Raw genomic sequence first — 11,268 nt, 5'->3', positions numbered from 1 at the left:
TTCTCCCGTTTAAAAGATTAATTCATTTAACTGAAACCAACCAGAGGAAGGAAACAGTATGCAGACTTAAAATTTTGTTTGGAAACAATTAAGTTCTGTCTTTCCCAAAATATAGATTGTGCAATTAATACGGAACTTGGCTAGAGCAAGACTGTTGACAAAATGTAGCTAGAAGATTTGAGCTATTTTTAGTTATTATGCCAGTTTGTACTTAATAATTTCTAACATGAACATTTACTTACTTGGAAGTTATTCTTTTAAGAGAAAATGAAGAAATAGTTGGCATATGTTTTGAGAAAATATCTTGTTTTTAGTAAAAAAAAAAACAAAAAAAAACAACCCAAGAAACCCTATACTCTAAGGAGATAAATATCCTCATTGACTTTAAGTGGGGGGAAATTGTCTTAGGACATAAAACCCTCACTTAAAAGATTCATTACATGTAAAACTTATTCTGAAGAAGTAAAAATTCTCATCTATAAAACATTTTAATACCGTTTTTGCTTTCAAATATATCTAGTCACTGAAAGTCTAATAAACTTTTGTCTGGTAGAGAAAATTAGGAGAATTACTGTAATAAATAAAAAGGATTTTTAATTAACATTGTCAGTAAAAGAGGTCCTTCTTAAGTTTTTGAAAATACTTAAAATATCTTCCACTCTTCAGTCGATTCTTTGGGACCTGGTGGACTGTAGCCCTCCAGGCTCTGTTCATGGGATTCTCCAAGCAACGATACTGGAGTGGGTTGCCTTGCCCTTCTCCAGGAGATCTTCCCGACCCAGGGATCAAACCTGTGTCTCTTATCTCTCACACATTGGCAGGCAGGTTCTTTACCACTAGCACTACCTGGCAAGCCCCCTCTCTTCAATAGATGGTTTCAATTACGATCTTTCTTTCAGTGTTTTTTCCCTTCCTAGGTAGTACAAGACAGTTTGAGTTCTGTCCTTGTTAAGTACGCACACCTTCGGTAAGTGGGGTAGGAAGAAATGAGATGTTAAACACCTCATTGCCATGACACTTCAGTGTCTCCGTCCAGTGAGTGCATATATCAGCAAAATCAAAGAGAGTAGGTGCTTTTTCTCTGGATCTCACTTCACTTACTTGAAGCTCATGGTTTCCTCTTGTCCTGGCTTCTTCTGAAGATCCTGAGAGCTCTAGAACTTCCAGTGGATCTGCTTCACTGGAGCTCTGGCCTGTGCTCTGGATCCATCAGATGGAGCCAACCTGGGGGTCTAAGCAGACATCTACGGGGTCCCCCTAGCACTGGCTGCCCTGTTCTTATTTATTTATTTTTAATTGGAGGGTAATTGCTTTACAGTGTTGGTTTCTGCTGTACAACAATGTGAATGAGCCATAGGTATACATTTGTCTCCTCCCTCTTGAACCTCCCTCCCACCCTACCCAACCCCACCCCACCCTCTAGGTTGTCACAGAGCACCTGATTGAGCTCTCTTCATCATACAGCAAATTCCCACTGGCTATCTATTTTGCATACGGTAATTACATTTCAATGCGACTCTTTCAGTTGTCCCACTCTTTCCTTCCCCTGCTGTGTCTGCAAGCCTGTTCTCTGTATCTGCATAGCAGCCCCATTCTTGACACTTCCAACAAACAGAAGGGCAGAGACTGCTGTTTTCCTGCCAGTGACATGAAAGGTTTAGGAATCAGGCAAGTCTGGATGGGGTAATAGGACTCCTCAAGGCCACTAGGGGGCATCATGACTGCCTCCCTCTTCCCTACTGTTTCGTATTTGCTGGGCCTGTGTGTGTATGTGTGTGTGTGTATGTGTTTAGCTTATGCTGCTGCTGCTGCTGCTAAGTTGCTTCAGGCATGTCCAACCCTGTGCTGAAGGAGGAAACAGACAGAGCTGGACTTCATCTTAGGCCAGGCTGCGAACATTAGGCTACATGCATGGTCACCCTCCCCATGGACTCTGAACTTTGTGCCCGGTGTCTATAGAAGCGGCATACCGATGGAAAACCAGACCCCCAGATAAAAGAGCCTCAGGACTTGTACTTGGACTCTCTGTTGCCTAAAAGAATATGCTAATTATCTCTGTAACAGAACAAAGTCGTAAATTCCATTATGTTTATCAGGATATGACCACAGTCCTATTGATAAATGTCCACTGTTTATCTAGTCTTGTGACACATGAATCATGGGTTAACTTTGGTCATATCTCTCTTTTACCTTGTCCAGACTAGTTTCAAGGACTTTGGGGAGGTGGGTTTGAGCAAGTATATAAGGTTTTCTCAAAAACTGGTCGGGGTCCTTGGCTAAGAGGAGACTCTGCCTTGGGCCCACTGGTGTAAAAAACTGCACTCCACTATCTGCATTGTCCTTCTGAGTAAGTTTGTTTCCCGGAACACGTGGCTACAACAGTGCGACCCCATAGGCGGCAGCTCACCAGGCCGCACTGTCCCTGGGATTCTCCAGGCAAGGACACTGGAGTGGGTTGCCATTTCCTTCTCCAATGCATGAAAGTGAAAAGTGAAAGTGAAGTCGCTCAGTCGTGTCCGACTCCTAGCGACCCCATGGACTGCAGCCCACCAGGCTTCTCCGTCCACGGGATTTTTCCAGGCAAGAGTACCGGAGTGGGGCGCCAGTGCCTTATCTGTCCCATGTGCCACAATATTTAAAAAAATAGTAATAATAATAAAGGACCACTGGTGGTTAAGAACCTGCTTGCCAATGCAGGGAACACAGGTTTGATCCCTGGTCCGGGAAGATTCCACATGACTCAAGGCAGCTGAACCCTTGCGCCACAACTGCTGTGAGCCTTCATGCTCTAGAGCCTGTGCTCAAAAAAAGAAGCTTCTGCAATGAGAAACCAGCGCACTGCAACTAGAGTGTAGCCTACGCTTGCCACAACTAGAGACAGCCTGCATGAAGCAACAAGACCCAGCACAGACAAAAATAAATAAATAACATTTTAAAAGGGGCGGGCGGGGAGGAAAACATCCTTATCTACCAGCAATCTGGCCAATTTACCTTCATCCTCGCTTAGGTACTTTGAGTTCCATCATATTAAAATGGATTGTCCTTGTTGCTCGTTAAGCCAGCTGTCAGGCTTCCATGGTGGCTCAGACGGTGAAGAATTCAACTGCAGGAGACCAGGGTTTGATCCCTGCAGAGGGAAGATTCCCCTGGAGAAGGGAATGGCAACCCCCTCCAGTATTCTTGCCTGGAGAATTCCATGGAGCCTGGTGGGCTACAGTCCGTGGGGTCGCAAAGAGTAGGATACGACTGAGCAACTAAGCGCACAGCACAAGCCAGCGGTCATCCTCCCATTCCTGTCCCTCACCCCTGCCCTCTTGTTTTGTACCGCAGTCCTCTTGTCTTTCTTCTGTATTACCAGTATTTCTCTCTACTGGATAATTTTTTATTTTTTCAATTTGGCTACCTCCTGTCTTAGTTGCAGCATGCTAGGGCTGGAGGCACTCAGGCTTAGCTGTCCTGCCCTGGAATCTTAGTTCCCCAACCAGGGATCCAAACTGTGCCCCCTTCATTGCAAGGTGGATTCTTTTAAAAGTTATTTTTTAGGAGAGAAAACTTCAGAGGGGGTATTTTACATGCAGAATCCTTTGAACTGGACCTTGTCAAATAAATACTTAGTAGAGGTAAAAGCTATATGCCAAGTACGTTCCACTTAACATAAAGCCTTGGTAAGAGTAATTAATGCAGAAAGAAACAAATAAAACCCCACATACACAATTACAACTAATAAAAACATTAAAAAGATTTCTGGGGGCTTCCCTGAGGGTCCAGTGGTAAAGAATCCAGTTTCCAATGCAAGGAACACGCATTCAATCCCTGATTGGGGAGCTAAGATCCCATTGGATGTGGGGCAGTTAAGCTCACATGGCACAACTAGAGAAGCCCAGGCGCTGCAACAAAGACCCAGGACAACCGAAAAAAAACCCTGCACAATTCTTTTTCTAGTTTCTGAAAAGCTTGCATAAAAGTAGCAAGAAACTGTTTTTGAAGGTCAATAGAACACATCTGCGGAGAAGGCAATGACACCCCACTCCAGTACTCTTGCTTGGAAAATCCCATGGACGGAGGAGCCTGGTGGGCTGCAGACACCAGAGTCAGACACAACTGAGCGACTTCACTTTCACTTTTCACTTTCATGCATTGGAGAAGGAAATGGCAACCCACTCCAGTGTTCTTGCCTGGAGAATCCCAGGGATGGCGGAGCCTGGCGGGCTGCCGTCTATGGGGTCGCACAGAGTCGGACATGATTGAAGTGACTTAGCAGCAGCAGCAGAACATACCTGTAAAATCTTCTATATAAGAAAATATACGTGGCTCATAATCACAAAAAATGACAAAATAATAAGGACACTGCTCAGCCCCACTTTACTCCATCCTGCCTCCCTTTTCTAATCCCTTACCTTGAAAGTATACGTAGAAAACTTTCAGTTTTCTATTTGGTATTTGCTTTCTTATTTCTAAGTAGTAGCTACAGATATTTCTTGATTTCCAATTTTAGGTATTATCTATTGACTATCTACAAATATTTCAAATATAATGTTCCTCATAGCTGAGCCATATAGGGAACTGATTAATTTCCTTTCTTCTATAATTCTATAATTTTCCTTCTTTGATGTTAATATTCTCTCAGTTTTTTTTTTTTTCCCCCATTGCTCCATATTCTTTAATGAACATCTAAAGGCAGTCAACATGCCAGCAAATTTGGAAAACTCAGCAGTGGCCACAGGACTGAAAAGGTCAGTTTTCATTCCAATCCCAAAGAAAGGCAGTGCCAAAGAATGCTCAAACTACCGCACAATTGCACTCATCTCACACGCTAGTAAAGTAATGCTCAAAATTCTCCAAGCCAGGCTTCAGCAATATGTGAACCATGAACTGCCAGATGTTCGAGGTGCATGTAGAAAACCAGAGGTCAAATCGCCAACATCTACTGGATCATAGAAAAAGCAAGAGAGTTCCCGAAAAACATCTATTTCTGCTTTATTGACTATGCCAAAGCCTTTAACTGTGTGGATCACAATAAACGGTGGACAATTCTGAAAGAGATGGGAATACCAGACCACCTGACCTGCCTCTTGAGAAATTTGTATGCAGGTCAGGAAGCAACAGTTAGAACTGGACATGGAACAACAGACTGGTTCCAAATAGGAAAAGGAGTACGTCAAGGCTGTATAGTGTCACCCTGCTTATTTAGCTTATATGCAGAGTACGTCATGAGAAATGCTGGGCTGGAGGAAGCACAAGCTGGAGTCAAGATTGCTGGGAGAAATATCAGTAACCTCAGATATGCAGATGCTGCTGCTGCTAAGTCACTTCAGTCGTGTCCGACTCTGTGTGACCCCATGGACTGCAACCCACCAGGCTCCTCTGCCCATGGGATTTTCCAGGCAAGAGTACTGGAGTGGGGTTCCATTGCCTTCTCCTGGTATGCAGATGACACCACTCTTATGGCAGACAGTGAAGAAGAACTAAAGAGCCTCTTGATGAAAGTGAAAGAGGAGAGTGGAAAAGTTGGCTTAAAGCTCAACATTCAGAAAACGAAGATCATGGCATCTGGTCCCATCACTTCATGGCAAATAGATGGGGAAACAGTGGAACAGTGGCAGACTTTATTTTTGGGGGCCCCCAAAATCACTGCAAATGGTGATTGTAGCCATGAAATTAAAAGATGCTTACTCTGTGGAAGGAAAGTTATATCCAACCTAGACAGCATATTAAAAAGCAGAGATGTTACTTTGCCAACAAAGGTCCATCTAGTCAACCATAGCCTGGATGACTACTCACATCCAGTAGTCATGTATGGATGTGAGAGTTGGACTATAAAGAAAGCTGAGTGCTGAAGAATTGATGCTTTTGAACTGTGGTGTTGGAGAAGACTCTTGAGAGTCCCTTGGACTGCAAGGAGATCCAACCAGTCAATCCTAATCAGGAAATCAGTCCTGAATATTCATTGGAAGGACTGATGTTGAAGCTGAAACTCCAATAATTTGGCCACCTAATGCGAAGAGCTGACTCATTTGAAAAGACCCTGATGCTGGGAAGGATTGAAGGCAGGAGGAGAAGGGTACAACAGAGGATGAGATGATTGGATGGCATCACTGACTCACTGGACATGAGTTTGGGTAAACTCTGGGAGCTGGTGATTGACAGGGGAGGCCTGGCATGCTTCAGTCCATGGGGTTGCAAAGAGTCAGACACAACTGAGCAACTGAACTGAACTGAATAGTTCTGTATCATATTTGGCAAATGCTACAGGCCCAGCTTTGTTGTGAATGGTTTATAAGTAGGAAGTTAGGGGATGGAAGGTGGTACATAAAAGGACACAGTTCAGGTTCTGTGCTACGTCTTGTAAGATCTGGCCCCTGGCTACCCGACTGGCTTCATTCCTCCTCTTTCCCCTTAGTTTGTTTTCTAGTCCCTCTTGACTCATTTTAGATCCCAGAATTTACTAACCCAATCTTCCCTGGTCTCTTTACCAGCCTGTGGCTGGCTGAATCACTCTTCTGACCCTGTTACCTGCCTCTTAGCCATCCTTAGGTACCAGTCTTCCATGACCCCTAAAAAGTGTTAGTGTGTCCTGGAATGTATTCCTGTAGCACTGTGTTCTTCTCACTCACCACTCTTCATGCTTATTTTATTACCTGGTTAACATCTGTTTTTCTCTCTGAACAATAAGCTCTGTGAAGGCAGGTCTAGGTGGTCTTGTTCCCTGAACGGGTTCCCCACATTTGGCATCTACATTTTTGGCTATTTGTAAATTTTATCTATTATATGATGGGGCCTCTAAGAGAATGGCAGGGATACAAATGCACGTGAAAACATTGCAGTGATTTAGGCTGAGGAAATCCTGTGTAAGGATAATGAATTTTTTACTCACATGAAGTAATTCTGTTTCTCCTTTATAAGTTGCCTAACCTTAAACTGGCTGAGAGTTGTAACTACAAAGTAAAGGTGATGTGGCTTCAGAGATAGGGCAAGCTGTGTCTAAGAATCAAGTTCTTACTCAGATTTTCCAGATGATCTTAGAAAACTTTGAAGAAGTCAGTTAACAGTTTGGAGTCAGCACAGCTAGCTATGGATTCTCCAAACTTCGATCTACCATATTGTACTGGAAGGGTAGGACATGCCCAAGGCTCTGGTTCTCTAAGCAGTAAAACCAGAGAAACCAACGGGGGCTCTGCTTCATGGAGTCTCTCATCTAGGAAGGGAGACCGGTGATCTGCAGCTAAATACACACATAAATGCGTACTTACAGATCGAAAAGGTGGTGTCAGACTGGAGACAGAATAATGATGGAGAGCAAAGAGGGAGCTGTACATATGTGGTCAGGGAGGAAAGCCTGAGGATGCATCACTGAAGTAGAAAGGTAGGGCAATGGAGGAAAAGCAAGTTCTGGGTCTCTAGGGCAGGTCTCAAAGACAGGAGGATTACGTCCAGGACACAAAGGGAGTTCCTTGCGGCTGGAAGAGGGGACGCAAAGCAGGAAGGGCTCAAAGTGAAGTCTGAGATGGTAACCCTCATTATTTGGGATTGTGAAGCCAGTGCTGCTGTATTTGTGGTCTGCACATGGGCTGCAGGTCTGCAAACTATTGGCCACTGTCTGTGATCAGAAAAAGACCTGCACACACAGAAATCAACTATGTCCCCTAGGATGCTTTTGTAGTACGCTTATACACACACGCATGTAGCAAAGGCTTTCTCAGTAAAAGAAGGAGTGCGCAGCTTGATATTGATGTTCTGACGTAAATTCCTTACCGTGATGAGGACTGACACTTTTGAGCATATGATGGACAAGCACTGAAGGACCTTCCGTGCTCATGAATGTATATGTGGTGGTGAGGGAGTTGGTGGGAGGATGTTATGCTGCGACTGAATTCACTTTTCAAAATAATTTCTGTGACTATCGAATACAGAGTGGAGTGGGAAGAGGCAGGCGAAGAGTGAGTCAGGACCAGTGGTCTAGGGAAGAGATGACAATGGGCCTGAACCAAGATGGTGGCGATAGAAGTGGAGGATTAGTGAGCTGATCACTGTCTTTTTGGAGATAGAATCAATAGGATTTTTTCCTGGATTGGAGGATGGGGAATTAAGAGGATCCTTTACACTTGACCTCCATGTTTCTGCTCTGAACAGCCTTTTGAATATTCATGCCTTTGATTGAGATAGTAACAGTTGAGGAGGAACGAGTTTAGAATAGGGGAGATGGTATGTTTGGATATTAATAGTGGTAGTTCTAAGAGTGGATTTTTTTTGGAAAAAAAAATAGCCTTTATGAAATCTTCAAATTAATAAATAATAGAACGGTCCACTTTTTTTTTCTCATAAAATGACTCTTTTGAGTTTTTATGTCCTCGGCAGTGGAAGCGTGGAGTCATAACTACTGATCAGATCAGATCAGATCAGTCGCTCAGTCGTGTCTGACTCTGTGATCCCATGAATCGCAGCACACCAGGCCTCCCTGTCCATCACCAACTCCCGGAGTTCACTCAGACTCACGTCCATTGAGTCAGTGATGCCATCCAGCCATCTCATCCTCTGTCGTCCCCTTCTCCTCCTGCCCCCAATCCCTCCCAGCATCACAGTCTTTTCCAATAAGTCAACTCTTTGCATGAGGTGGCCAAAGTACTGGAGTTTCAGCTTTAGCATCATTCCTTCCAAAGAAATCCCAGGGCTGATCTCCTTCAGAATGGACTGGTTGGATCTCCTTGCAGTCCAAGGGACTCTCAAGAGTCTTCTCCAACACCACAGTTCAGAAGCATCAATTCTTCGGCGCTCAGCCTTCTTCACAGTCCAACTCTCACATCCATACATGACCACAGGAAAAACCATAGCCTTGACTAGACGAACCTTTGTTGGCAAAGTAACGTCTCTGCTTTTGAGTATGCTATCTAGGTTGGTCATAACTTTCCTTCCAAGAAGTAAGCGTCTTTTAATTTCATGGCTGCACTCACCATCGGCAGTGATTTTGGAGCCCAGAAAAATAAAGTCTGACACTGTTTCCACTGTTTCCCCATCTATTTCCCATGAAGTGATGGGACCGGATGCCATGATCTTCGTTTTCTGAATGTTGAGCTTTAAGCCAACTTTTCCACTCTCCTCTTTCACTTTCATCAAGAGGCTTTTGAGTTCCTCTTCACTTTCTGCCATAAGGGTGGTGTCATCTGCATATCTGAGGTTATTGATATTTCTCCCGGCAATCTTGATTCCAGTTTGTGTTTTTCCAGTCCAGCGTTTCTCATGATATACTCTGCATATAAGTTAAATAAACAGGATGACAATATACAGCCTTGACGAACTCCTTTTCCTATTTGGAACCAGTCTGTTGTTCCATGTCCAGTTCTAACTGTTGCTTCCTGACCTGCATACAAATTTCTCAAGAGGCAGATCAGGTGGTCTGGTATTCCCATCTCTTGAAGAATTGTCCACAGTTTATTGTGATCCACACAGTCAAAGGCTTTGGCATAGTCAATAAAGCAGAAATAGATGTTTTTCTGGAACTCTCTTGCTTTTTCTATGATCCAGCGGATGTTGGCAATTTGATCTCTGGTTCCTCTGTCTTTACTAAACCCAGCTTGAACATCAGGAAGTTCACGGTTCACATATTGCTGAAGCCTGGCTTGGAGAATTTTGAGCATTACTTTACTAGCGTGTGAGATGAGTGCAATTGTGGGGTAGTTTAAGCATTCTTTGGCATTGCCTTTCTTTGGGATTGGAATGAAAACTGACCTTTTCCAGTCCTGTGGCTACTGCTGACTTTTCCAAATTTGCTGGCATATTGAGTGCAGCACTTTCACAGCATCATCTTTCAGGATTTGGAATAGCTCAACTGGAATTCCATCACCTCCACTAGCTTTGTTCGTAGTGATGCTTTCTAAGGCCCACTTGACTTCACATTCCAGGATGTCTGGCTCTAGGTCGGTGATCACACCATCGTGATTATCTGGGTCGTGAAGATCTTTTTTGTACAGTTCTTCTGTGTATTCTTGCCATCTCTTCTTAATATCTTCTGCTTCTGTTAGGTCCATACCATTTCTGTCCTTTATCGAGCTCATCTTTGCATGAAATGTTCCTTTGGTATCTCTGATTTTCTTGAAGAGATCCCTAGTCTTTCCCATTCTGTTGTTTTCCTCTATTTCTTTGCATTGATCGCTGAAGAAGGCTTTCTTATCTCTTCTTGCTATTCTTTGGAACTCTGCATTCAGATGTTTATATCTTTCCTTTTCTCCTTTGCTTTTCACTTCTCTTCTTTTCACAGCTAGGGAATTCCCATAAAATGCTTCTTTTGAGAGGAAGGAAAAGAGAGATAAAAAGTTGTGTTGAGATATAGATGCTGAGAGTAGGTTAGGTTCACTCATCAGCTGAGCGATCTTTTCAGCATAAGTGATTTAGCTCTGTGACTCAGCCAAGTTATATAGCTGTCATGATCTTGAAGAGAGCTTCTGAATGGTTGAAATTATAAATGTTATACCCACGAATACCAAGGGGTATGTCCAGGGTGAGGAATAAGTTTCATCTTAACTGTCAACTCTGATTAATTTTTAGTGAATGCTCAGAAAGCTCTTTTGGAGGCCACATCTGGATTGAGTGAAGAGGCTGCTGTCATCAATTTTTCAGGGTGTACCTTGGATGCAAGAGGAGCTGTGGCAGCAGACAGGCCAAGTATCTGCCAGCCCTCTGCATCTTTCAGGTATAGAAAATGAATTGGATAAATGCCTCAACATGTGTGGTGCTAGATATATGGTTCCCACACCTGAAAAATGGAACAAGCACTAACCTTTGAAGAGGACTGTCTATGTGATTAAAACTTGGGATGGATTCCAAGACCTGGAATACAGTGTTGGACCTGTTCCTTCCTTTGACCATGATACTGGAACCAAAGCTCACTGATAATAACTAAAACGCCCTCTGGGTTGTTAATGCAGTTTTGCTCTGGGATCCATTAGAGATACAAAAACAGCCTGATAAAGATTGGGCAAGTTCCACGGGTTTGCCAGGGCTAAGTGCCATGGAGTCAAATTATATGGCTGCACTTGGTGATACAGTGGACCATTCTCAACTTCTCTCATTTTATTCTAAATGCACGAAGACTGTTTTGCTTTCTGTTTACTCCTTTCAATTTAATTTGGCTCTATCATCCCTTCCACTACCTCTGAACCTTTCCCAGCAAATGATGGCTTTTTCTCCCCTACCCAAAAGAAGATTCTGTTGACTGTGTAAAATATTTTGGGTTGCCAGAGAAACAGAAGACTAGGTTGGATTCATCAGAGAGTG

At 43.4% G+C, this 11,268-nt stretch overlaps 1 long non-coding RNA gene across 1 annotated transcript in view; it reads left to right on the top strand.

Annotated features, from left to right (window-relative positions):
- LOC132345247 (uncharacterized) overlaps positions 1-11,268 on the top strand; it is a 178,518-nt gene that overhangs the window by 89,199 nt on the left and 78,051 nt on the right. The window lies entirely within an intron of this gene.

Source organism: Bos taurus, chromosome 5 (genome assembly GCF_002263795.3).
Source record: "Bos taurus isolate L1 Dominette 01449 registration number 42190680 breed Hereford chromosome 5, ARS-UCD2.0, whole genome shotgun sequence".
Taxonomy (NCBI): domain Eukaryota; kingdom Metazoa; phylum Chordata; class Mammalia; order Artiodactyla; family Bovidae; genus Bos; species Bos taurus.
The sequence above is the reverse complement of the archived record's forward strand: the minus strand, read 5'-3'. Positions and strand labels throughout refer to the sequence as shown.